Genomic DNA, 22,878 nt, shown 5'->3' on the forward strand with positions numbered 1-22,878 from the left:
GCAGAGAGTATATTTAAATTATTGGCATCCATAAAATAAATTGTATTCTGTTGCATTACTTTCCAAAATTCATTTTTCATTATTAATTTCAAATTGAATTTTCTTGTTCAGTGCAGAGATTGTACTTTTAGTATTGTTAAAAATTCTTTTGATATTCTAAGGGATAATTGTAAATTTCCTTGTATTACAGAATTTTTTTCTACCATGAACCCTAGTCGAGAGATACTGCTTGTGGAGCAGATATCAAAATACTTCATACTAGGCAGGGAGAAAACTCTGCCTAGAATAAAGTACTTTGAAAACTCAAAATTTAAAGCTGGTATGAAAGTTTTTTTTTTTTTTTTTTTTTTTTTTTACTTATTTGAAAATAAAAAGCTTCATTAAATTATATTTGATTTTATGTTTGGGGTTTTATTATTAAAATGCTTTGTTAAATCTAAATTTTTATATCGAAGGTAAGTTTGAAATATACTGCCAACTTCTGCAAGTGCACGTAAAGTAAAAATCAAAGACATGTAAAATCTTTTAACTAAATTAGAATTCCAGTTAATCAGTCTGAATTGTCTGATGCAAATTTTTAAATGCAACCCAAATAGCCAGTTTTCAGTTTTATTAAGACATTAAAAGCAGGCGAGGATTTTGACAAAAGTATGCTAGGTAACGCGGCAACTGCTTCGCCTCGTTTTTCGTCCTAGAGCAGGCGATATATTGTGTAATCATAAAAAAATTTAGACTTAAAAAAGTTTATTTAAACTCTTAAAACTACAAGAAATATTAAAAAAGAACTAAACACTAATAACAGTCAAAAGTCGTTAATCCAGACTCATTGCGACTTCGGCGATTCCGGATTATCGATTTTTCCGAATTATAGATCATCAGTTTAAATCTGGTAAGATGGCATGCAGAAATTATAAAATTAAAAATATGAAATCGTAATTTATGAAATAAAGAACAATTATGATCTAAAGGGTATCAAAATTTTACTTTATTAAACATTTCTTTCAATGTAAGTTGTTTAGGTTGCTTCGTTTTTTATGTGATAAGACTTTCGGTTTAATTCTATAAACAGACATAATTTCTTGTTCAATTACAAAGTTCCGCTGTTCAAGTCTTATAATTGCTGTGTCGAGAATACTGACTAATTTGTCAATGGAAATTTTTTTTGTTTTCAATAACCTCTGTGTAACTTTCTTCGCTATCGGAAGCGAATTATAATGACGAGGAATTTGATTTAAACCATATCAAAGACGGAATACATCGAGATGAAATACTACATTTAGTAAGGAATTATAAGCCAAATAAAATAAAAACATCTGCCCTGAAGATAAGGATAGTGCTGACAGATCAACTTCCAATTCATTGCTCACCGCGGCGTTCCCTCCTGCCGCAGAGCAGCGTGAAATTGATAAACAGATTTCGGAATGGTTAGATAAACAAAGGATATGCCTTTATCCATTTTTTGCAGCAATTTCACTTTCTGTTTAATGGACTTCGAAACGTACTTCCACTTTATAGATCCTTTACATATTAGTAAATATATATCAGAAATTCTATTTGACATAGTCGAAAGTTCAATCTTACTTTTATAAAATTGCTCTAACAGTCTGCAAAAAATAATAAGCCGGATCCAATTCGAAGATTAAGAAACAACGCAATCTGCAACATTAGCTGAATTAGATAATTTTATCTTATCTTATACTGTCCGTTATACATTAAACGCACATTCGTAAACGTATTTTGCGCATGCGCACACGGATATTTGCAGCCGTAAAAGTCTTACGCGCATGTGTCAACGCGGCGCATGCGCAGAAAGTTTTTAGCTTTGAGGTCCGGATTATGGGTGTTCGAATTAATGACTTTTGACTGTACAAAAAATGTTTTAAAGTACATATTTATGAGAAGAATCTAGTATTTTTTATGAGTGATAATGTGTGTATATATATATATATATATATATATATATATACTTTTTAGGGATAAGCAAGGTAAAACATTCATGACTTGCAAGAAATCAGTGTTTTTATAATAAAATCACATGTAGAATTAACAGTTCCCATATCCTAGTGTCCTCAATCAATCAATGGCCTGTTACTTGCAGAGAAATATTAAAAAAGAACTAAACACTAATTAGAAAAAATGTTTTAAAGTACATATTTATGAGAAGAATCTAGTATTTTTTACGAGTGTGATAATTTTGATAACACATAATGATGTAGAGGTGCATTGCAAAACTTGTATTTGAAGCAAGTCAACTTTCTTTTTTATGTGCCGCACAAACTACGCAGTTTCGTTGGGCATATAGCTTTCTGCCTTTATTTTCTATCCGAATTAATTTGTGCTTTTTCATGTCTAGCGAAAGACGTCCAAACGGATAAATTTTATATCGTGGAGTCCGTGGTGCTGAGTTCGATGTACCAAGTTGTGGCTCTTCAATGTCCATCAAATCGTCTGCATAAATATATTTTTTTTCACATGAAACCATATTGAAGGATTTCAAAATTAACTGTAAGTAGAATTTGAACAACCGAACAGCTTCAAACCACAAATCATACTAAATACAAATAAAAAGTGGTGCATGGATTGCACAATGTGGTGATTGCGCAAACCGTACTAATACGACTCCTGCCTTTAAGCTGCCGTCAAAATAAATCGTAGTACTACGACTCCCACTGTTAAGCTACAGTCGAGATAAACCGTAGTACTACGACTCCCGCCCTTAAGCTACAGTCGAGATAAATCGTAGTACTATGACTCCAAGCTACCGTCGAGATAAATCGTAGTACTACAATTCCCGCCTTTAAGCTATAGTCGAGATGAATCATAGTACTATGACTCCCGCCTTTAATGTGTTAATTTAAAAAGAAGTACCCTGAAAAAATTTAAAACTAGAAATATTTGCAAAAAGGAAATAAATAATAAAAAAATAAAGTATAATAAAATGTTTTTAAAAAAACTTGTATTATGTATCGATTAAAATGTTTGTAACAGTATAAAAGATCAAATTCAAAAAATTTTTACTTTGTTTTAAAGGAAGTATTATAATGTGAAAAATTTTGGATATCATATTTAAATGGAAATGTATATATTGGCCATTCCGAAATCTATTTGGACGACCCCCCCCCCCGATATCTGTACATAGACATAATCAAAATTGGATTTTTAAAAGGATTCAAAAGGGACATTTTCATACATTTGTATGTTCGTACTTCGCATAACTTAAAAATGAGTTGCCGTGAAATTATGTATATGGGATTAATATAGCATCTGTTTGTTAACATCAATCATTTTGTTCTCTAATTCTGCCATAAAAAATGACCATGCACATGAAATTTTTAAATACCTTGACGGAATTATCTTTGTTTTGAGTATGCAGATTTCCAGTGGTGACAAAATTGTTGTTTCTTTGCAGTGGAATTATATCATAACTAATTTCGTTTCTACTTATTGCTTAGCATCATTATTTTAAACAGCTTCCTTTTACTTCCTCTTATGACACGAGGAAAGTATTGTAATTGTGAAAAATTTTAGGTTTCATATTTCAACAGAAATATCCATTTTGCCCCCCCCTTTTTTATGGCTTGAAGACTGTGCATATAGACAGAATAAAGAACTTTTTTTTTTTTTTTCCAAAATGGATTCAAAAGGAATTTTTTCATGGCATTTATATGTAGATACATATTTATGTATTTTGCATAACTAGAAACAATAAGCTGCAGAAAGTTGTAATTTCGTGTATGATACTGCCATAACACCTAGTTGTGCACTTTCCTTTTTACTTCCTTGTACGAAGTAAAAAGGAAGTATTGTAATTGCAAAAAGTTTCAGGCAGCATATTTCAACGAAAATATCCATTTTGACCGCTATTGAATACAATTTAACGATGTTTTTGCATGATATCTGTACGTAAGGACAATAAAATACTCTTTCCTTCAAAAAAATTGTAAAACTGCTTTAAAATTAATTCTGAATATAATTTTTCGTGGCGTCTATACAAACGTATGTACGTACCTCGCATAACTCAAAAAACGAGTAGCCTCAGAACGTTGAAATTTTGGATATAGGACTGCTATAACATGTAGATGTGCACCTCGTATTTTGGTTGCAATCGGCCGCACCAAACGTATGTAAATATATTTATATATATATCCACTCTGTTACCTGGCTCAGTGATCTCAGTTTCTTTATTCTTATACGTTTGTAAATTGCACATTTTTTGCTTTAAAAATGATTGTATAATGTTGTTTTTATCTTCCGGTTAAGGTTTCTATGTTCTTTAAAACTGTTCTGTAAAATACTTTTGATGATTGCATGTATAGGTCACAGAATTTTTTTCTCTGCTAACATAAACAAAAGCCAATTTTACAAAGAAAAATTCTTGTTAAAGATATACCTCCTTTGCCTGACAGTCCAATGTAATATTTGTTAAAGTTAAATGATGAAACGCAACCAATGTATCTCGGATTTTCATTTTTATATTATAATAACAAAATTATCGAAAAAAAACAGTTTTAAATCTGAATTAGTGTTATGTAAAGCTTTATTATTGCTGTAAATTCATCTCAAAATCTAATTGTATTGAATCTCATTCTAATCATCTAATGGTAATAAATATTACTATTATTATTTCATTAAATTAGTCATTACCATTATTTGGTTAATGAAAATATGTTATTAAAAATCGCATTCCAGCCTGCAGACTTACGAAGCTAGTTCGTATTTATTATATTTTGTAAAATTTTGTTCTCGTTTTCTAATTACTAATACGAAATATAAACAGGGCTGTTTGTGCTCCGGGGATTTTGAACTTCGATACCCGGAAATTCTGGGGATCTCCGTTCAAAAGGAAGTAGGAATAATAATGAATTATTTATTTTGATCTGGGTAATTTTGTTTGTTTTGAAAGCAGAAAACGCAAGGTCAGTGTGTGTGGTGAAAACTTCTCCTTCCTTTTTCCAAAGGCAGTGATAATGGAAAAAACTTCTTTTTTGTTCTTTCCTTATTGCGAGTTATGACTCATTCGCCCGGTTCTCGGACATTCTCTTCTGGATTCTTTTCGGCAAGTAGGCGCGACAGAAAAAAAGGAGAGACTTCGTTTGACCAGATGTGTGATCACGTGACTCTGGGTTCAAAGGTCTTATCTCTCCTGGCGTGGCGTCAATAAGTAAAGAAGGGGGATTTTTCGCCGTATTAGCTATTTTTCATTGATCGCTTCTCAACTTTTTTTTCTCCGCTGTGTAAAATTTTCGTTTCATTTATTGATGCACGTGTAAATTTTTCGTTTCGTTTATTGAAATATTTTTTTATTTATGTACGCAAGAGAATTTCACTATGAAATTTCTCGATATAAATAGTGATATTATACAATTAGAAGAAGGTGTCCGGAATGCATTTAGGTGGAATTGGATTGAACGGAGAGATGGTAATGGGGATACCATCGGCACATGGTGCAAGAAAATAAATGTTGCTGGACAAGCATATTGTGTTTTTTGTAACTTACTGATGAAGTATGGTGGGGAAGGATTCAAGGCTTTTACAAATCATTCTGACGCACATAAAATATTCAAAGTGCATTAGACGTTCAATGACTTTAAGTAATTATGCTAATTCAAAAAATAATGATGACTTACTGGAGACTGATACTCGGCCGTTGGATATAGTGACAAGAAAAGCACGCCAAGAGGTATTAATAACTAGAAGGTTAACAAACTCTACAATTTCAAAGCCAGCAGAGGCAATGCTTTTTGAAATAAAGCAGATTTTTAACTCTGACATATGAGACTATTGCCACTCAAAAAAATGAAAGCAAAAATTAGTCGACGTCCCCCCCCGCAAAAAAAGAAAGAGCTAAAATCAGAGATATTAATGACAAATGCAATGCTTAAAATACTAATTTTCGCTTTCACGTTTAGTAGAGAATGTTTCCTTAGTTAATTCTGTACATATTCTTTTTGAAGAAAATCTGAGAGTTTTGATAACTTCAGGTCAGTTATATAATAACCAATAGCAAACATTTGGCTTCAGTGTTGAGGATTGTTTTCCTGATAGAACTTGGATGTATTTTGCATTCCTAGTTGTCATGCAGATAATTTTAGGTTTTCATTTAAAATATTTATGTATTTATTATACAGTAATGCAGCTAGAGCTTTTGATGTCTGAGACAGTCTTTGAATTTCCTTCGTAATACACACACACACACACACAAAAAAAAAAAAAAAAAAAAAAAAAAAAGAAGACATAATAGAATAAATTTAATTAGGTGAACAACATCTGCAGTGATGAAAACGATACATTCCCTAGATAAGTTGCTATCAGTAAATACCATTAGACATTTTAAGTTAGTTTTCTGTTCACGTAAATTCACTCATAAATAAATATTATTGTTGCGTGCGTACGAGTTCGTTTGGAATTGAATGCACAAGTCGGATGAAAAATGAACAAAATTTATTATTATCACAACAAAAATAAAACACAATACTTCAATTTTCTCAGATATTCGTGCAGTATTACAATATCTCACAGTAGTTATCTTTTAACTAGTCAAACGTTCAAGAGAACTTAATTCAAAACAGCTAAAGAAAGCTAATCTGCAAATTTGCTACAATCAACAAGAGCAGTTTCCTAAACAAACTCTTAAAACGACAATAAACTATCTAACTCCAATAACAACTATGAATTGAGAGGTTTTTCTGCAATTCTTGCGTGCGTGGCATTCAGCTTACAGTTCCAGCACTTTGGTTTCTTGTCACTCCTTTTCTCTCCCATGGCATTTAATTGTCTGTTCAACCCGCCTTTCTTATTTTCCGTGCTCTGGTGTGTTCTGCAGTTCCGTCGTATGTGTCCTTCACATATCTTCACATTCCTTCAACACCGCAGTTCCAGCACTTTATGGTCGGTTTCTTGTCACCAATATTCCATCTCAAGGCATTCAGTTGTCTAGTTAAATTGTCTAGATGAGCAGTGACTTAATACCCTGTCTCCTGGACTTGAGCAGCTCTGATTGGGTGGAGGTATCTATGAGTGGCTTGCTGGGCTGCCTCGAATTTCATGGCGCACACTAAAGCGCTTTTCAAATCTTTAACATCCAACATTTGCAGTGCTTTCTTTATTTCAGGGTCCCGGATGCCATTGGTGAAATATTGCAACAACAGGATTTCTCTTGTTTCTGTCGGGCACTCCGTAAAGTCGAGGTGGGACAGCCTTTCAACATCCGTGGCGAGTTCCTGGAGTGATTCGGTGAGCTTCTGTTGACAGGATTTTAATTGAAGCCTGTTGTAGTCTTTTAAACATTTCTCGCCAAAGCGCAGCCCCAATGCACCGGATAGCAAAGTCAAGTCTTTGGTTCTCTGGAAGTGTCTGCAGAATATCCGCTGTGTCTGCTCTCAGAGAAGCGGCGAGATGACAGGCCTTAGTCTGGGAATCCCATCCATTCGCATCCACAACGATAGAAAATTGTGTCTTATACACTTGCCAGGAGGTCTTCCCATCATATGTAGATAGTTTCAGAGAGAGATGAGCAGGCATTGGTAAAAATTTAAAACTATCTGAATTGCTCCCTGCTGTTGCTACGAATTTCTTTAAAGTATCCACTTCTTTGGCAGCCGCAGAAACCCGGTCATCAATATGTTGTTTGATTTGTTTTTGAACGGAACAAACTCTTCCTTCTTTTTCTTCTTTGTCAGAAGAAACATTTTCCTCAGTTTGTCCCACTTTATTTTCAACTACATCTATTCTGCCTTCCATAGCATCAAATTTGGTTTCTATTATGCAGGCAATTTCTCTTTTCATTTCGTATTGCCTTTCTTGAATCATTACTTGTACAGCTTTTATTTCTTCTTTAACAGATTCCTTAGCAAATTTTATGTTGTCTTTAAAAGTTAATTGACCAGCTTGAATGGCCTTCATCTCTTCCTTAACGGATTTTTGACCAGCATCCATTTTCTCTTTAACGGTTTCCTGTCCCACCTCATTACTTCTTTAACACAGTTAACAGCCCCTTCTATCTTTTCTTGGAAAGCAGCAAATGCTGTCATCAATTGCCTGAATTTGTCTTCCATCCCTCTTGTAATTGGCATTCAAAAATCCCACTTCTGACACCAAACATTGTTGTGTGCGTACGGGTTCGTTTGGAATTGAATGCATAAGGCCAATGAAAAATGAAAAAAATTTATTATTATCACAACAAAAATAAAAGACAATACTTCAATTTTCTCAGATATTCATGCAGTATTACAATATCTCATCGTAGTTATCTTTTAACTAGTCAAATGTTCAAGAGAACTTAATTCAAAACAGCTAAAGAAAGCTAATCCGTGAATTCGCTACAGTCAACAAGAGCAGTTTTCTAAACAAGCTCTTAAAACAACAAACTAACTAAAATCATCGAATTGAGAGGTTTTTCTTCTTTTTATAAGATTTTTACATCGCGCGCGAGAATTTTTTGGAACATTCTCGAAATCAAAAAGAGATATTTATTAAATGTTAAATGCACATGCTCTTGTATTTTTAATTTTCCGGCTTAGCTGTCCTTTAATATTCGTCACGCGCTGCACTGCGTCTGGAATAAAACTATTTAATTTATAATTCAACTAACATTAGCTATTTAAATACCAAATCCGTAACATTATTTAAACCTGGATAGTACCATATTAAGAAAAAAGTGTTGGTGTATAAGACACTTTTTTCTTTGCTTTTTATACTCTTAGCTTTTGAGGCTTGTATACCGCAAAGGGTTAAAATATTTGTACAGTTTTCTTGTTGTAGATATATTATAAATAAAAGTTAGTGAAAATTCATTGTTCCCATAATTTTCATGAATCATAATTTAAAATTGAGATGAATTGCAGCGATCTGTTTGTGTTGTACATGTCTAACTAAAAAAGAATTACTTCTGCCTTGTTTCTCTAACTTACAAATATCTGGTGCCATTGTGTATGGTATGCCCAAGATATTTTCTCTTCTGAAATTCATTGTCATTAATTTTAAGAGGTTTAGGAAAAGTATTTGCAATCTGACTATGTCTTCCAGTGTAATCAGTGGTAATAATCTTTGGGCAATTTTGAATTGCATTTTGCAATGAATTGAATTTGCATTTTAATTACTTTTGATAAAAATGTACTTTGTCGTCTTTTATTGAGGGGGGGCAATGCTTTTGGAAGAACATAATGCTCTTCAAGTGATCTCTAAATAGCATATATTACCATTGTTAATTTTCTATATTTTCTTATTTTTACTACAATTTACATTTTTTATTTTTGCAGCATCTGAAAAACTCATGCTTTAGAACTATTCAATAGTTGTATCTGAGATATAACTTACTTTTTTTTTTTTTTTTTTAAGATTAATTTCCGGTAAAAATTCCAGCAGCATTTTTTAATTTATACAAGGTGGCACAAGAGAGAATTAGGTAGAGATATCGTTCCTTCCCTACCCCCAAAGCAGTAACTAGAAGATCAATTAAATATTGTAACTGAAAGGAGTACTATTTCCTAGGAGGTGCCAGAATTGGTTAAAAATATTTAGTGCTTTATAATTATAGCCTAATTGATGCCATATTCTAGCATGGTGGGTCTCAACCATGTTTGCCTCATTCCCTTTTACCATTACTAGAGGATCATTCTACCTTTTACAAAATTTGAAAAATACATATATATTTATTTAAGTTATTTGTTAATTTGTTGTATGAACAAATTGAAGAAAAAGTATAGAAAATGTATACCAGATATAGAAAATATACCGGAGTATAGAAAATATGCATTATAACGTTGCGCGCCTCTAACTTGCACGCAACCAAGAGGTGACTGTGAAAGCTTGTATAAAAGATAGAGCCTTGTGAAGGGTTTAAGTCCCTTTTTATTCAACGTAATAAATTACAATTGCGTCCTCTTGACGCTTACAGACTGTGCCAACTTGGCAGTCAAATAAAAATAATAACCTGAAAAGAAAGTAAAGACAAGATTCTAACTACGAGGCTCTCTAAAATAACTAACTCACCGTGTTTTACAATACTGCATCTAATTCAGCAGACTTGAAGCTCACTGGAACGATTACCACTACTTCCCGCCAAGCACATAGGCCGCAACGCGGGGTTCGTCAATTCTCGCTAACTACCTCCGCTCTCGCTAAGTAAGAATACCACACACCGAACTCGTTTCCTTGCTATTTAACTCATACTACTTCCGCGGATAATTTGAATCCTTGCGCGTTCTACTCAAAATTTACATATTCTGGCATTGGCAGTTCCAGGGGAAAGTAAGGCTTGACAGGAAAGATAGTTTAAACTTAAAATAAATGTTAGTTAAAATAAATATAAACCCTACATTTGCCGCTGCCAGAATTTGGAAAACTTGGAAGCAGGTCCTACAAACGACCTGTTGTAAGTTTCTCTAATTCTGAACTAACTGGCGAGAACCTCGTTTACACACACACAAAAAAAATCTTATGTAACAATTATACTAAAATTCTGTTGCTCGTTACAAAGCTTTCTTCTTACAGCAACTTTTCCTGGACTTCATCAATCAATCTTGGTCTTTCCTTCCAGCATCTGGAAGGAATAAGTATCAGTATCTTTCTACATACATTATAATTTACACTTTCTTGACACAATAAATTTTTGTTTTTAAACGATTCGTTTTTCTTAGTTATTGCTTACTTCACATTCATTCAATTTTTCAAGCATTAATTTAACTTTACCCTGGCTCTCCACCGTGTGTAGTGTCAAACGGGAATATTCATGTTTTAGTCTTACAACACTTCCCCTAACCACCATGATTTGTTAGAATTCAACGACCAAATAGACACACCTTACTCGACATTCTACAACTCAATGAGCTACTTTAATATTCTTAAAAATTCAAATGTAGGTGGAGAACCCTACAAAACACATTCATTCTAACTTCCCCCTCATTCATCTTTAAACATGCAGGCTTTCGCTCTAAAGCATGACTTTACAGTTTAATACTTAAATTTTGACTTCATTGCTTTTAAGCATTCACTTTTAGCATCTACAATTTTATGCTTCTAGACTAAATTCTACTTTTACATAACCTTCAAGTATTTACATACATTTACAAAATTTTAATACATATGCTTTTTACAATTTACCATAAAATGAATAAGAGAAAATAAATTTTTACTTTACTCATTCTTCGCCAAGCTGGCGGCACTGAAAGTAAAATTCTTATTAATACAAGAATACGAAGTTATTTTTATCTCCGGCCAAATTTTGGCTTTAACATAACAGAATTAGTCTTTCGACCAACAGAAAATGCTTGTTTTTAGCTTTTACACTTAAAAAAAATAATACTTTTGCCTTAGCTAAACAAAGTAAAACAAAACTAAGTCTCAACCGAGACATATTGACTTTCGTCAAAACATAGAACTTCGTACTTATGCATAACATTTCGGAACAAAAGAGAAAAAAATTTATAGAAGGTTTTAACTTATCTTTGAGTTTTCGATGCTTGAAACTCCGTCATCCGTTTTTGGCAAAATTGATCCCAAGTTAGAGGTTTCATGGATGTCAATCTTCTCCTTATTGATCTCCGAGTGTCATCCACGTTCCTCTTTCTTTTGCGTCCTCTACATGCTGGCCTCTTGACGGAGTAATCGTCTGGTTGTTGGCCTTTGCGTTTCTGCCTGGGACGGCTGGTCTTGACGTCCTCCGGTCTGGAGTCCTTCTTGAATTTCTTCTGTTCCTCGTAATTTTGTGCCTCCTACTGGCGTTTCAGTTTCCGGAACGGTGGCCTTGCTGGCACCTGACTCTGTGGCCGTGTGCGCGTTCTCCTTGATGTGTAATTTCTCCTGCTATCCATTGTAGGTGGTGTTTTTCTCTTTACCACGGTTTCTTTACCCGGTTCATCTGTATTTTTGTTTTTCTTAAACGCCGGAGTTTGAAAATCATTTTTTCTTTTTGATACCGACGTCCGTGTTGTAGAAGTGCTAGGTCTCTCTTCAGTTCTCTGTTTCTTGGGTGGTGGAATAGTTGTTGTAGTGTTTGAACCTTCTACTTCGTTTAAACTTGAGTCCTGCAAGAAACTTTTAAGGATTTCAAAATCATTTGGATTATAGTATTTTTTCACCTGGTCGGGACTTGCTTTACAGATTTCCCCCTCTGTCGTTCTTAAGATATAATACTACCCCTTTGATTTCCTGAATTACATAGGGGCCTTCAAACTTTGGAGCTAGCTTTGCCATAAAATTGTCTGGGGCACTTGATAAAGAAAATTTCTGCTTCAATACTTTATCCCCAACTTTAAAATCTGCTTCACGGCGTTTTCTATCATAATAAAGTTTCTGCCTATTTCTTGCCGTATCCGAGGTTTTAAGCGCCTGATCAATCAACTTTTGCACATCTTGTTGTTTAAACTCCTGCTCTCTTTGTTGCACAAAGAATAATTTATCTAAAGGCGTAATTAACTTTCTGCCTAAAAATAATTCTGCTGGAGTTTTTCCCGTAGTATCATGATGTGCCGTTCTTAAAGCATAAGCTAATTCATTTATGTAGCCATCCCAGCGCTTGTGATGTGTGCTCACGTAACTGCGAATTATTTTTACTATGTTTTTATTAACTCTTTCTGCTATGTTAGCCTGTGGTCTATACGGAACCATTTTGATATGGCGTATGCCAAGTCCATTGCATATGTTTTCGAATATTTGACTAATGAATTGTTTTCCGTTATCGCTAATGACTTTTATCGGTGCACCGTATTTTAAAATGTATCTGTGTAAGAATGCATCTGCGACTGTTTGGCTGACGCGCGTTTAAGTGGAACAATTTCTATCCATTTTGAAAAATGATCTACTATTACTAAAAGAAAACGATTTTTATTTAACTCGCTCTGGGAGAAGGGACCAAGAAGATCTATGCCTAAAATTTCATTCGGAAATGTAGCGCGAATGCTATTTAAGTACCCGGCCGGGCTGTAATTAATATCATTTATTAACTGACATTGATTGCAGGACCTAACATACGCCGTTACTATTTTGTATAATTGCGGGAAATATACCGCCTGGCGTACCCTTTTTATAGTCTTTCTGACCCCGAGGTGGCCCGCTGTTTTTTCTTCGTGCAACTCCTTCAAAATGCTTAATCGAAGCGAGGCTGGGATGACTCAAGATTTTCGTTTGTTGTTTTCGTATAGAATAATAAATTATCTATTATTTCATAGTTTTTTGCTCTATTTCTTATCGCGTCGATATCTGTATGCTCAAAGCTTTCGGGGTCTTTCAAATAAGTATAGATATTTCCAAATTCAGGATCAGCTTTCAGTTCAGTAATAACCGTATCTCTTGAATCTAAAATTTTTGAAGTCAACACAGCGCATTTAAGTTCATTTCCTTCGTCGTCCAGTTTTATACGAGAAAGTGCGTCAGCTACATTGTTTTCCTTACCCGGTTTATATTTTATTGTGATATTATATTCTTGGAGTTTTAAAGCCCATCTTATTAACCTGGGCGTTAGGTTTTTTCCCGAGTAAAGTCTACCAACAGCCGCATGATCCGAAAAGACTGTTACTGGCGATTTGCCGAAATAAACTTGAAATTTGTGTACAGCCATTAATACGGCTAATGTTTCTCTTTCTGTAGCTGTATAATTCCTTTGTGTCTGATTCAATGTTTTACTAAAAAATGCCAGCGGATGGTTATTTTGCATAAGAATCGCACCCACCGCATAGTCTGACGCATCTGGTGCAATTTCCAGGTTTTCGTCCCCCTCAGGGAATTTTAAAACAGGGGCATTAATAAGCGCTTCTTTTAATCTTTCAAAAGCTGTGTTAGCTTCCGCTGTCCACGTAAATTTACTCTTTTTTTCTTTTGATTACTAAGAGTGGTTCAACAATATTAGCGAAATCTTTTATGAAAGATCGATAGTAAGAACATAATCCAAGGAAAGTTGAAAGTTTCTTGGCGGTGTTGGGCGGTGGGAAATTCTTAATAGCTTTTATTTTTGAATCTTGCGTTTCTATACCCTTTTGCGAAATTTTATAACCGAGATATTTAAGTTCTTTAGTTGCGAACTTGCATTTTGAGGCGTTAATTGTAAGACCGGCCTCTTTTAATAATTTAAAAACTTGTTCGAGGTCATTAATGTGTTGTTCCAACGTACTACTCGTTATAATTATATCATCTAGATAAATTAAAGTTGATTTTCCTAGGACAGGCTTTAGAACAATATACATAGCTCTCTGGAATGTTGATGGGGCCCCACACAACCCAAAGGGCATGCGTAAAAATGCATAAGTGCCCGATTTTGTTATAAACGCGGTTTTATGTGTATCTTCGGGTCTCATAGCTATTTGATAGTAGCCAGACGTTAAGTCCAAAGTAGACATATATCTTGTCAATTTGATCTGTCTAATGATCTCGTCTATAACCGGCAAAGGGTAAACTGGAAATTTTGTAATACTATTTAGTTTTCTGTAATCGATAGCAAACCTCCAAGCCCTTTTATCCGAAGGAGGAAACTCGTTCTTTTTCCTACATAGTACGACTGGACTCGCGTACTCACTATTTATGGGCGTTATTATTTTATTCTTTAACATCTCCTGAATATGTTCTTCGATGAGTAGGTCTTTTTGTTTATCATAACGATACGGTTTAGTCCTACAAGGTTTTTCGGCATTTAATTGAATCTTGTGAGTCATGATCTGGCAGTTTCCTGGTTTTTCTGAAAACAAATGAGAAAAATTACTCACCACTTGCTGTATTGCTTTACTTTCCTGGTCATTCAGATGGCTAAGGTCCAATTCAGGTGTCTCCACAGGCTCCACCACCCTCTGGTCCATCTCCAACACCACGGAACTATCTTGAAAATTTAACCCTCGCGGCCCTTAGAAAGTCCATACCTAAAATAAGAGAGTGTTGCAGGTGTTTCACCACAAAAATTAATACTTTGAGATTTTCCTCTTTTACCTGTAAGTTTAATGATAATTTCCCGATGCAGTGACATGATTTTCCTTGCGCCGCTATAATTTCCGTATTTCTGGTTTTAAATAGTCGTATCCTATAAAAATTCTTTTTGAAGAACTTTTCACTCATAAAATTTCCTTCTGCTCCTGTATCGATGAGGGCTTCTACTGGTACATCGCCAACCAGGACTTGTATAATTGGTAGCTGTGAGTTTTTTACGATGACCGTGTTTAAATGTCTATTTGAGGGTTTTTTTAAAACTTCCGGGGTCTGGACCCTCCCTTTCACAGGCCCCTCTAGTCGTTTAAAGCTTTCCTTTCAATCTGTGTCTTCTGGGTACGCGAATGCTTATTTTCAAATTTTCTTTTTGATCCTTGACCTTCGAGTTTCGATGCGTTAGCTTGATAGTTCTTTCCCCCATATGAGCGATTTCCATTTCTGGTTTCCTCCTTCCTTCGGGTATGTTGAGAATATGTTTCCCCTCTCGCTTTTTCCGCTATTCTGCGATTTTGAAACTTCACCGCCAATTCGAAAAGTTCCTGCAATGTGCTTGGGTTTCTAATTTCAAAGTAGTCTTGGACAGCGGGTAACAATCTTGGTAATATTATTTCAATTATCTCCGCATCGGGTTTTTTCCCATACAGCATATCCGTTAGCTTGATATTTCATAAAATAAAGTCCGTCAATTGTGCTGTATCCCGTTGATAGAAACTATATAGTTCGGCTTCCAGCCGTGCGTGATCTTTCACTATGGGGAAGGCCTTTACTAACGATTTTTTGAAATTTTCAAATGTATACGTCGGGCTTCCAAATTCACCTAGAAGAAATTTGCCTATATTTTTCCACCATAGCGCGGCCTGTCCTCTTAGTGCTGATGTGGCGATGGCAACTTTTTGTCTTTCAGGCACAGGGTAGAGCTGAAAGTGGTTTTCTAGACCTTCTAAAAATACCGCCACTGAATTTTTTCCGTCAAAATGGACATTTGGCTTGATTGATGCTCTCAAAGTCTGGACCAGGTATCCAAATCCTTCTAACTGAGTTGTCATTTCTTGGTGTTGTCCAGCGGCTTCCATCCAATTTTCGGCCATTTCAGTTCGATAAGTGTTCGGGCGCCAATATAACGTTGCGCGCCTCTAACTTGCACGCAACCAAGAGGTGACTGTGAAAGCTTGTATAAAAGATAGAGCCTTGTGAAGGGTTTAAGTCCCTTTTTATTCAACGTAATAAATTACAATTGCGTCCTCTTGACGCTTACAGACTGTGCCAACTTGGCAGTCAAATAAAAATAATAACCTGAAAAGAAAGTAAAGACAAGATTCTAACTTACGAGGCTCTCTAAAATAACTAACTCACCGTGTTTTACAATACTGCTGCTAATTCAGCAGACTTGAAGCTCACTGGAACGATTACCACTACTTCCCGCCAAGCACATAGGCCGCAACGCGGGGTTCGTCAATTCTCGCTAACTACCTCCGCTCTCGCTAAGTAAGAATACCACACACCGAACTCGTTTCCTTGCTATTTAACTCATACTACTTCCGCGGATAATTTGAATCCTTGCGCGTTCTACTCAAAATTTACATATTCTGGCATTGGCAGTTCCAGGGGAAAGTAAGGCTTGACAGGAAAGATAGTTTAAACTTAAAATAAATGTTAGTTAAAATAAATATAAACCCTACATTTGCCGCTGCCAGAATTTGGAAAACTTGGAAGCAGGTCCTACAAACGACCTGTTGTAAGTTTCTCTAATTCTGAACTAACTGGCGAGAACCTCGTTTACACACACACAAAAAAAATCTTATGTAACAATTATACTAAAATTCTGTTGCTCGTTACAAAGCTTTCTTCTTACAGCAACTTTTCCTGGACTTCATCAATCAATCTTGGTCTTTCCTTCCAGCATCTGGAAGGAATAAGTATCAGTATCTTTCTACATACATTATAATTTACACTTTCTTGACACAATAAATTTTTGTTTTTAAACGATTCGTTTTTCTTAGTTATTGCTTACTTCACATTCATTCAATTTTTCAAGCATTAATTTAACTTTACCCTGGCTCTCCACCGTGTGTAGTGTCAAACGGGAATATTCGTGTTTTAGTCTTACAACACTTCCCCTAACCACCATGATTTGTTAGAATTCAACGACCAAATAGACACACCTTACTCGACATTCTACAACTCAATGAGCTACTTTAATATTCTTAAAAATTCAAATGTAGGTGGAGAACCCTACAAAACACATTCATTCTAACTTCCCCCTCATTCTTCTTTAAACATGCAGGCTTTCGCTCTAAAGCATGACTTTACAGTTTAATACTTAAATTTTGACTTCATTGCTTTTAAGCATTCACTTTTAGCATCTACAATTTTATGCTTCTAGACTAAATTCTACTTTTACATAACCTTCAAGTATTTACATACATTTACAAAATTTTAATACATATGCTTTTTACAATTTACCATAAAATGAATAAGAGAAAATAAATTTTTACTTTACTCATTCTTCGCCAAGCTGGCGGCACTGAAAGTAAAATTCTTATTAATACAAGAATACGAAGTTATTTTTATCTCCGGCCAAATTTTGGCTTTAACATAACAGAATTAGTCTTTCGACCAACAGAAAATGCTTGTTTTTAGCTTTTACACTTAAAAAAAATAATACTTTTGCCTTAGCTAAACAAAGTAAAACAAAACTAAGTCTCAACCGAGACATATTGACTTTCGTCAAAACATAGAACTTCGTACTTATGCATAACATTTCGGAACAAAAGAGAAAAAAATTTATAGAAGGTTTTAACTTATCTTTGAGTTTTCGATGCTTGAAACTCCGTCATCCGTTTTTGGCAAAATTGATCCCAAGTTAGAGGTTTCATGGATGTCAATCTTCTCCTTATTGATCTCCGAGTGTCGTCCACGTTCCTCTTTCTTTTGCGTCCTCTACATGCTGGCCTCTTGACGGAGTAATCGTCTGGTTGTTGGCCTTTGCGTTTCTGCCTGGGACGGCTGGTCTTGACGTCCTCCGGTCTGGAGTCCTTCTTGAATTTCTTCTGTTCCTCGTAATTTTGTGCCTCCTACTGGCGTTTCAGTTTCCGGAACGGTGGCCTTGCTGGCACCTGACTCTGTGGCCGTGTGCGCGTTCTCCTTGATGTGTAATTTCTCCTGCTATCCTTTGTAGGTGGTGTTTTTCTCTTTACCACGGTTTCTTTACCCGGTTCATCTGTATTTTTGTTTTTCTTAAACGCCGGAGTTTGAAAATCATTTTTTCTTTTTGATACCGACGTCCGTGTTGTAGAAGTGCTAGGTCTCTCTTCAGTTCTCTGTTTCTTGGGTGGTGGAATAGTTGTTGTAGTGTTTGAACCTTCTACTTCGTTTAAACTTGAGTCCTGCAAGAAACTTTTAAGGATTTCAAAATCATTTGGATTATAGTATTTTTTCACCTGGTCGGGACTTGCTTTACAGATTTCCCCCTCTGTCGTTCTTAAGATATAATACTACCCCTTTGATTTCCTGAATTACATAGGGGCCTTCAAACTTTGGAGCTAGCTTTGCCATAAAATTGTCTGGGGCACTTGATAAAGAAAATTTCTGCTTCAATACTTTATCCCCAACTTTAAAATCTGCTTCACGGCGTTTTCTATCATAATAAAGTTTCTGCCTATTTCTTGCCGTATCCGAGGTTTTAAGCGCCTGATCAATCAACTTTTGCACATCTTGTTGTTTAAACTCCTGCTCTCTTTGTTGCACAAAGAATAATTTATCTAAAGGCGTAATTAACTTTCTGCCTAAAAATAATTCTGCTGGAGTTTTTCCCGTAGTATCATGATGTGCCGTTCTTAAAGCATAAGCTAATTCATTTATGTAGCCATCCCAGCGCTTGTGATGTGTGCTCACGTAACTGCGAATTATTTTTACTATGTTTTTATTAACTCTTTCTGCTATGTTAGCCTGTGGTCTATACGGAACCATTTTGATATGGCGTATGCCAAGTCCATTGCATATGTTTTCGAATATTTGACTAATGAATTGTTTTCCGTTATCGCTAATGACTTTTATCGGTGCACCGTATTTTAAAATGTATCTGTGTAAGAATGCATCTGCGACTGTTTGGCTGACGCGCGTTTAAGTGGAACAATTTCTATCCATTTTGAAAAATGATCTACTATTACTAAAAGAAAACGATTTTTATTTAACTCGCTCTGGGAGAAGGGACCAAGAAGATCTATGCCTAAAATTTCATTCGGAAATGTAGCGCGAATGCTATTTAAGTACCCGGCCGGGCTGTAATTAATATCATTTATTAACTGACATTGATTGCAGGACCTAACATACGCCGTTACTATTTTGTATAATTGCGGGAAATATACCGCCTGGCGTACCCTTTTTATAGTCTTTCTGACCCCGAGGTGGCCCGCTGTTTTTTCTTCGTGCAACTCCTTCAAAATGCTTAATCGAAGCGAGGCTGGGATGACTGGCTTATACTCAAGATTTTCGTTTGTTGTTTTCGTATAGAATAATAAATTATCTATTATTTCATAGTTTTTTTGCTCTATTTCTTATCGCGTCGATATCTGTATGCTCAAAGCTTTCGGGGTCTTTCAAATAAGTATAGATATTTCCAAATTCAGGATCAGTTTTCAGTTCAGTAATAACCGTATCTCTAGAATCTAAAATTTTTGAAGTCAACACAGCGCATTTAAGTTCATTTCCTTCGTCGTCCAGTTTTATACGAGAAAGTGCGTCAGCTACATTGTTTTCCTTACCCGGTTTATATTTTATTGTGATATTATATTCTTGGAGTTTTAAAGCCCATCTTATTAACCTGGGCGTTAGGTTTTTTCCCGAGTAAAGTCTACCAACAGCCGCATGATCCGAAAAGACTGTTACTGGCGATTTGCCGAAATAAACTTGAAATTTGTGTACAGCCATTAATACGGCTAATGTTTCTCTTTCTGTAGCTGTATAATTCCTTTGTGTCTGATTCAATGTTTTACTAAAAAATGCCAGCGGATGGTTATTTTGCATAAGAATCGCACCCACCGCATAGTCTGACGCATCTGGTGCAATTTCCAGGTTTTCGTCCCCCTCAGGGAATTTTAAAACAGGGGCATTAATAAGCGCTTCTTTTAATCTTTCAAAAGCTGTGTTAGCTTCCGCTGTCCACGTAAATTTACTCTTTTTTTCTTTTGATTACTAAGAGTGGTTCAACAATATTAGCGAAATCTTTTATGAAAGATCGATAGTAAGAACATAATCCAAGGAAAGTTGAAAGTTTCTTGGCGGTGTTGGGCGGTGGGAAATTCTTAATAGCTTTTATTTTTGAATCTTGCGTTTCTATACCCTTTTGCGAAATTTTATAACCGAGATATTTAAGTTCTTTAGTTGCGAACTTGCATTTTGAGGCGTTAATTGTAAGACCGGCCTCTTTTAATAATTTAAAAACTTGTTCGAGGTCATTAATGTGTTGTTCCAACGTACTACTCGTTATAATTATATCATCTAGATAAATTAAAGTTGATTTTCCTAGGACAGGCTTTAGAACAATATACATAGCTCTCTGGAATGTTGATGGGGCCCCACACAACCCAAAGGGCATGCGTAAAAATGCATAAGTGCCCGATTTTGTTATAAACGCGGTTTTATGTGTATCTTCGGGTCTCATAGCTATTTGATAGTAGCCAGACGTTAAGTCCAAAGTAGACATATATCTTGTCAATTTGATCTGTCTAATGATCTCGTCTATAACCGGCAAAGGGTAAACTGGAAATTTTGTAATACTATTTAGTTTTCTGTAATCGATAGCAAACCTCCAAGCCCTTTTATCCGAAGGAGGAAACTCGTTCTTTTTCCTACATAGTACGACTGGACTCGCGTACTCACTATTTATGGGCGTTATTATTTTATTCTTTAACATCTCCTGAATATGTTCTTCGATGAGTAGGTCTTTTTGTTTATCATAACGATACGGTTTAGTCCTACAAGGTTTTTCGGCATTTAATTGAATCTTGTGAGTCATGATCTGGCAGTTTCCTGGTTTTTCTGAAAACAAATGAGAAAAATTACTCACCACTTGCTGTATTGCTTTACTTTCCTGGTCATTCAGATGGCTAAGGTCCAATTCAGGTGTCTCCACAGGCTCCACCACCCTCTGGTCCATCTCCAACACCACGGAACTATCTTGAAAATTTAACCCTCGCGGCCCTTAGAAAGTCCATACCTAAAATAAGAGAGTGTTGCAGGTGTTTCACCACAAAAATTAATACTTTGAGATTTTCCTCTTTTACCTGTAAGTTTAATGATAATTTCCCGATGCAGTGACATGATTTTCCTTGCGCCGCTATAATTTCCGTATTTCTGGTTTTAAATAGTCGTATCCTATAAAAATTCTTTTTGAAGAACTTTTCACTCATAAAATTTCCTTCTGCTCCTGTATCGATGAGGGCTTCTACTGGTACATCGCCAACCAGGACTTGTATAATTGGTAGCTGTGAGTTTTTTACGATGACCGTGTTTAAATGTCTATTTGAGGGTTTTTTTAAAACTTCCGGGGTCTGGACCCTCCCTTTCACAGGCCCCTCTAGTCGTTTAAAGCTTTCCTTTCAATCTGTGTCTTCTGGGTACGCGAATGCTTATTTTCAAATTTTCTTTTTGATCCTTGACCTTCGAGTTTCGATGCGTTAGCTTGATAGTTCTTTCCCCCATATGAGCGATTTCCATTTCTGGTTTCCTCCTTCCTTCGGGTATGTTGAGAATATGTTTCCCCTCTCGCTTTTTCCGCTATTCTGCGATTTTGAAACTTCACCGCCAATTCGAAAAGTTCCTGCAATGTGCTTGGGTTTCTAATTTCAAAGTAGTCTTGGACAGCGGGTAACAATCTTGGTAATATTATTTCAATTATCTCCGCATCGGGTTTTTTCCCATACAGCATATCCGTTAGCTTGATTTTTCATAAAATAAAGTCCGTCAATTGTGCTGTATCCCGTTGATAGAAACTATATAGTTCGGCTTCCAGCCGTGCGTGATCTTTCACTATGGGGAAGGCCTTTACTAACGATTTTTTGAAATTTTCAAATGTATACGTCGGGCTTCCAAATTCACCTAGAAGAAATTTGCCTATATTTTTCCACCATAGCGCGGCCTGTCCTCTTAGTGCTGATGTGGCGATGGCAACTTTTTGTCTTTCAGGCACAGGGTAGAGCTGAAAGTGGTTTTCTAGACCTTCTAAAAATACCGCCACTGAATTTTTTCCGTCGAAATGGACATTTGGCTTGATTGATGCTCTCAAAGTCTGGACCAGGTATCCAAATCCTTCTAACTGAGTTGTCATTTCTTGGTGTTGTCCAGCGGCTTCCATCCAATTTTCGGCCATTTCAGTTCGATAAGTGTTCGAGCGCCAATATAACGTTGCGCGCCTCTAACTTGCACGCAACCAAGAGGTGACTGTGAAAGCTTGTATAAAAGATAGAGCCTTGTGAAGGGTTTAAGTCCCTTTTTATTCAACGTAATAAATTACAATTGCGTCCTCTTGACGCTTACAGACTGTGCCAACTTGGCAGTCAAATAAAAATAATAACCTGAAAAGAAAGTAAAGACAAGATTCTAACTACGAGGCTCTCTAAAATAACTAACTCACCGTGTTTTACAATACTGCATCTAATTCAGCAGACTTGAAGCTCACTGGAATGATTACCACTACTTCCCGCCAAGCACATAGGCCGCAACGCGGGGTTCGTCAATTCTCGCTAACTACCTCCGCTCTCGCTAAGTAAGAATACCACACACCGAACTCGTTTCCTTGCTATTTAACTCATACTACTTCCGCGGATAATTTGAATCCTTGCGCGTTCTACTCAAAATTTACATATTCTGGCATTGGCAGTTCCAGGGGAAAGTAAGGCTTGACAGGAAAGATAGTTTAAACTTAAAATAAATGTTAGTTAAAATAAATATAAACCCTACATTTGCCGCTGC

At 35.7% G+C, this 22,878-nt stretch overlaps 1 protein-coding gene across 12 annotated transcripts in view; it reads left to right on the forward strand.

Annotated features, from left to right (window-relative positions):
• Window positions 1-22,878, forward strand: part of LOC118185892 (bromodomain-containing protein 3-like) — a 219,197-nt gene that overhangs the window by 19,350 nt on the left and 176,969 nt on the right. Inside the window, exon 1 of one of the 12 annotated variants that reach the window (XM_085817964.1) lies at window positions 239-319. The exons of the other annotated variants lie outside the window; for them this stretch is intronic. The gene's annotated coding sequence lies outside the window, so the exon portion shown is untranslated. Of the gene's footprint in view, window positions 1-238; window positions 320-22,878 lie in introns of those variants that run through there. 12 annotated transcript variants of the gene reach the window in all.

The sequence above is a fragment of the Stegodyphus dumicola genome, chromosome 1 (genome assembly GCF_044657685.1).
Source record: "Stegodyphus dumicola isolate Sdum_Otavi_A_Nest chromosome 1, ASM4465768v1".
In the NCBI taxonomy this organism is placed as follows: domain Eukaryota; kingdom Metazoa; phylum Arthropoda; class Arachnida; order Araneae; family Eresidae; genus Stegodyphus; species Stegodyphus dumicola.